The following is a 5935-nucleotide window of genomic DNA, read 5'->3' on the forward strand; positions in this document are numbered from 1 at the left end:
TATATATATATATATATATATACACACACACAAAATACTGGGCTTGTTTCTGTAGGGAACCCTGACTGATACACTTGATACACCATGTCTCTAATTAATTCAGGGCTCTGCACTCTCTCCTCCTGTGGTCTTGCTCATTCCAATCCATTCACCACACTGTAACTCTTGTGTACTTGTAAAATTGTAAACCTGATTATGTCACTCTCTTGCTTAATATCCTTCAACGGCTGGTGATTGCTCCAACAATCCAAATTCCTTTCCCTGGTTTATGAGCACTCATCTTCTCTGTACCTTGCTTACCACCCTAGCCTCAGCTCTTGCCCCCTCTCCCTCATTCATATGTTATGACCATACCAAACTTCCCCAGACTCCTGATGCTGTCTCCTGCCTTTGTACATGCTTTCTTCTTCTTTTCACATAGCTAGCTCCTCTTCCTCCTTCAGGCCTCAACTTAAATATTATCCTCCGACCAGGTTCAATCCCCATCTTATACTTTCCAATAAGGTTTGGTTACAATATCATTAACCCTATAGTGCTTGAATATGAAAAAATAATTCAGTTAGTTTAAATGAAGAGAGAAAGATATGCTCAATATTTACTGCCTCCTCTATGAACTGTTTGGGAGCTTTTCTGAGTCAGTATGTCTTAAGTGGCCAGACATCTGCCTGGTGGTTTTTCTTTGTTTATATTGAGTTGGGATTCCTCTGTTAAGCTGCATTGCTGCCAAACCTTGCACCCAATTTTGTCATCCCATCAACAAGGTGGGAGAGGTGAAGATTGCTCATTTTCCCTTATCTGGAGATTGGCATGGGACATCAACGTGTTTAGAATAGTCCCTAATTCTCTGGGGTTTCCAAGTGTGGCTAAAGCTGATGAAACTCCAAAATCTCAGTGCCTTAAAGAAGCAAAGGTTTGTTGCTTGCGCATGACACATGCCCAGCACAGGTTGGCAGGGACACTGCTGATCGTCCCTGAGACCTTTGCTGACAGAGATATCACCATCTTATGATGCTGCCATCCCAACTTGAACTTCCAAATTGTTGTATCAGGGGAAGAGTATGTAGAGAATCAAACCATACTGCCTCTTCAATGGCTCCAGTCAGAAAGGACATGTATCCTTTCCACTTCCACTTTATTATCCAAAGGAAGGTACAGGGCCATGTTCACTCAGGCCCTGTTCAGGGAAGCATGTACCTGGAAGAAAAGGAGAACCAGGAAATTTGGGGAGCCCTGGAAATGTCTAATACCAGTATTGTTACTAATTGCTATCCGTTACTGAACACAGGCCATGTACTGAGCACTGTGCTAAGCACTTTACATTAATCTTTATAGGAACTCTGAGGTAAACATTAGTATCTCCATTTTGGAAGGGAAACAGGTTCAGAGAGGTTTCATGAGTTGCTCAAAGCAACCATTGATATTTAAACTGGGATCTGAACCTGTGTCAACAGTCTGGCAGTCAATGCTCTCCACACACCTGGAAGGTGAGTCTGGCCCTTCTATTGCATATCCTATGCTACATTACTGCATATCCTATGCATACACTATAGTACGCAATATCCTTCTAGAACTCTGTGCTTATACAGAGTTTCGTATGATGCCCTTGGCCTGGCAGAAGTGAGAGATACACATTTTGGGCAAACTTCTGTTCACATCTCTTGGTCCAATTTAAATCCTAAGCCCTCCATGAAACCCCTCCTGACATCCCCCCACAGAATTTATTGCTCTAGTTCAGCTGCTCTCAGCTCAAGTCCAGAGCAGGGTACTCATCACATGGTTTTATTATTATCTGCTAACCTTGTTATTTTTCCTACTACACTGTGTCTCCTTGAAGAAAGAGGCTGTGTCACATTTCCCTCTGTATTCACAGGACACAGTGAAAATAGCTTAAGCACAGCCAGCATTGATGACACATACATGCCAGGCATGAGCCTAAGTGCTTCACATATGCTCACTAATTTCACCCTCATATCACTTCTATGGAGTAGGCGCTATTATAAGCATCGTCCATTTTACTCATGAGAAAATTTAATTTGTAGAATGCTTAAATAACTTGCCCAAAGTTTCATAGGTAGCAAATTGCTGTGCTGGAGTTAGAACCCAGGTAGTTTAACTCCAGAGCCTAAGCATGCTTGGTTCCTCTGCTACTGCTTACGCCTTCTTTCAGCCAATATCTCAGCCTTTTCCTTCTAAACACTTTAGTGTGTATTTCCTAAAAACAAGAGCATTCTCTTACATATAACCACAGTACAATTTTTGAAGTTAGTAAGTCAGCTTTGTCGCATTGTGTAATCTGCAGACTTTATTCATATTGAGCCAATCATTCCAATAATGTCATTTATGACAAAAGACAACATTTTCTGGTTCAAAGTCCAATCCAGGATCATGTTACATTTAATTACCATGTCTTTTTAGTATCCTTTGGTCTGAAATAGTTTCCCAGTATTTCTTTGTCTTTTATGACTTCAATAATTACGAAGAGTGCAAGCAATTTATTTTGTAAAACGTTCATGTATTTGGACTTGTCTGATGTTTCCATATGATTAATTTCAGCTTATTCATTTTTTAGCAGGAACACTACAGAAGTGAGGTTGTATCCTTTTCAGTGCATCATATGAGGAGGCACATTATATCTATTTGTCTCTGTAACTGTTCTTTTATTTTATGTTAATTTTTGTCTCCCGGTGTATTTTTCTTCTGTATCCCCATCATCAAACACGCTGCCTGACTCATGGTGTACAGTCAATAAACATTAGTTGAATGAATAAATCTATTTCTCCAAAAGAAATTGTAAATCATAACCCTAGCTTCTTCCCTTCCCCTGTCTCCCCACATAATAATCAGCAAGTCTCACTGATCTCATCTCCTAAATGTCATAAGAATCCCATGATTCTTTTCCATTCTCACTACCTTAGCATTGGCTCATAATTTCAACAACCTGATCTTTCCGCCTCTAGTTTTGCCCATTTAGTCTGTCTTTGAAAGGTGAGTGGAAGCATACACAATTGTGTTATGTAGAATGGGCATAAGAATAGGTTTAATTGGGGGTAACGTACAAGCCAAAGTGTTAGTAAGATGAAGTACATGGTCTCCATTCTTCTGGGAGATGTGCCTGCCCACTGGGACTAAATATAAATTGGATTTTTCAATGGGGTTTCTGGAGTATGTGACTATGCCAAAGGAAATTTTGTAAAATAAGGAAGGTCCTAAAAGTACAAAGTTTAAAATAAAAACCTGTAGAGTTCCCTGAGACCTCTAGTCATGGAGCTCAGGCCAAACTATGAGAAAAAGATCCAAGGCTGAGATTGGGAGTGTTTTGGAGCCATATGGCTAACTCCACCAGTTGCTGAGTGATAGCTCTACTTGTATTGAAGTATTCACCCAGAATCGGGTTGACCACAATGCACATTGCCTAGTTAGTAAATAATCCAAAGTTATGCAGATGTCTAACACGATCTGAGTTAGGGAGTCAACATCTTTTATAGGGAGATCCCCAGCTGTCTCATCAGTAATCTCCCCTAGTGAGCCTTACAAACACCTCTTGATGAGAGAAAAACCCATGTAAAATAACAATAAACTGTGTCCGTAATGCTCCCAAGGAGAGCCTACTGATGGTGCCAGAAGCTGAGGATATAGTCTGTGCCCACTGGTTCTTTGTTTTTTGAAGAGTTGTATGACTACCCTCAGGAAGTGGACGACTCTTTGAAGGGAAAGGCAGGGGAGGCAAAGGAAGCTATCTTAGCCGCACAGAAAAACTAATCCTGAAAGCGGGCGAGGGGGACACAAATGCTACTTTGAGTTGGGTCCAAGATGATCCTCTGCATTCGTTTGGTATGGACATCATAGGGGATAGACACATGAGTGCAGAAGGCCAAGGAAAATGGTGGCTGAGGCCCCTTGCCTATAGGAGCAATACTTGAGGCATCATTTGATAGTGGGATGCTAATATGACCCCCCATAGCCAAATCCAGTTGGGAGTGACATATATAGCTTTGTGATAGTTGGCACTAGAGGTCACTGCCTCAGATGGGTATAGTCTGTCCCTATCTGGAATAGGAAAACAGAGAGGTTTTTTGCCCCTTGATCCTCTACTTGCTTCTCAGGGTTGAACTCACCCGTGCCCAACCAGTCAGGGTCTGTCACCTACCCTCAGGAAAGAACCAGACTTTATTTTATTTCCTAGAATGAAAATCTCTGCAGAGACCATGGGGGTAACAATCCCCTTATCAAAGACAACCTCTTGAGATCCAGGAAGATTGTTACAGCACAGAGGTGACTAATGATATGAACATGAGAACCACAGCAGTGTTCTCAAATTGCAGAGGAGGCGTGTGGCAATCCCAGATTCAGAGTTGTCTGGGGATGTGGGGGGCAGGGGAAAGGTCACCAGATGCCATTTCAATGAAAAAAGAAAAAAGAAAAGAGCCTCCAAATTTATGTTCATCCACATTTCTGTGATCCATGCAGTACAATCCTCCCAGCTATTCATCATGGTTAATGTGGGACCAAAAAAGGAGGGAATTTGGCCGAGTGTGGTGCCTTATGCCTGTAATTCTAGCACTTCGGGAGGCCAAGGTGGAGAATCACTTAAGCTCAGGAGTTCAAGACCAGCCTGAGCAACAGAGTGAGACCTCATTTCTAAATCCAAACAAAAAAGAGGGAAATTATTATTACATAATGTGGTGGCCACCAAAGTGTACCACTTCAATCTCCTATTGTGGAGAGCATAATTGACTGACAGCCCCAGATGCTACCTTTCTGGATCCACCACTGTGTATGCACCAAGGTTGTGCTGCCTTCAGGCTACTTTCGGCCAATAATTAGCCACTAATCGAGCATAGTGGGGGTACTAATGCAAATGCAGAACCATTCTTGCAAGTAGAACTTTTTTAACAGATGACTTCGGATCAAGCACTCCTCATCAACCTGGTTGAAATGTTCTTGAAACTGCACTATAGTTGAGGATCTCCTTACCCAGTCCTTCTTTCTTCCCTATCCTTCATCAGTGTCAGATCTGTATCATGCTCTAAACTCTCTCTTGATGTTCTCTGGCTCCCTCCCCTTTAATCTGTCATGAACTCTCACCCCAAAATATCTTGCACATTTAATTCTGTCTTGACATCTGCTTCTCAGAGGACCTGAACTAACACATGGAATATGGCAGTGTATACAGCTAATGAGAATTGTGCTAGTCAGCCTTACAGAATTTGTTCTTAAAGTGGCCAGTGTGATTGTTCCTTAAGCTGGCCATTCAAGCACTTTATTTCACCTGCTGAATGAGAGTGGAAAGAAGCATAGGAGTGCCAGTGAATTCCATGCTGACAGACTCATTGGCCCATTGTTGTTTGACACTGGCCATAAATGAGTTGTCATATTGTATCATGTGAGAACATGTCAACACATGACAAAGGTAGTAAAGTCAGTCACACACTTTAATCTATGTGTGCTATCTGATGGGGGCAGGTGGAGTGCAACCCCATACCTAGAGTGTGTCTAAAGCAGTCAGGACCCGCTATATGGCCCTACATAGGGGCAGGGGGGCCTATAAAGTAAATCTGCCAGTGTGAGTTTGTTCTGACTTCTGTATGACAGCCCTTCATGATGGTTTTGTTTCCGTGGTGGGTCTAAATCTGGATCTATTAGGTCACCATAAATAGGATGGCTCACAGGCTCAATTGACTTTCTCATTCCAAATGTTTTGCTTTTCTCAGGATGTGGCCTTTTTAAAGAGACAAATACATATGTGACTTATTAATTGAGCCTGTGGATGAGTTGCATCTCTTTCCATTAGGAGCACCACATACGTATGACTTTAATGGCCTCGTCCTGGGTGGTCCAACATCCTGACCTAAGAGCAAGGCCAGTAGCAGCAGCCCATGTCTGTGTAAAGACATTTTCTTTCAAGAAGCAGAAGGTTTTATTGCCCAAAAGCACC

The sequence above is a fragment of the Hylobates moloch genome, unplaced genomic scaffold (assembly GCF_009828535.3).
Source record: "Hylobates moloch isolate HMO894 unplaced genomic scaffold, HMol_V3 SCAFFOLD_7, whole genome shotgun sequence".
Taxonomy (NCBI): Eukaryota; Metazoa; Chordata; class Mammalia; order Primates; family Hylobatidae; genus Hylobates; species Hylobates moloch.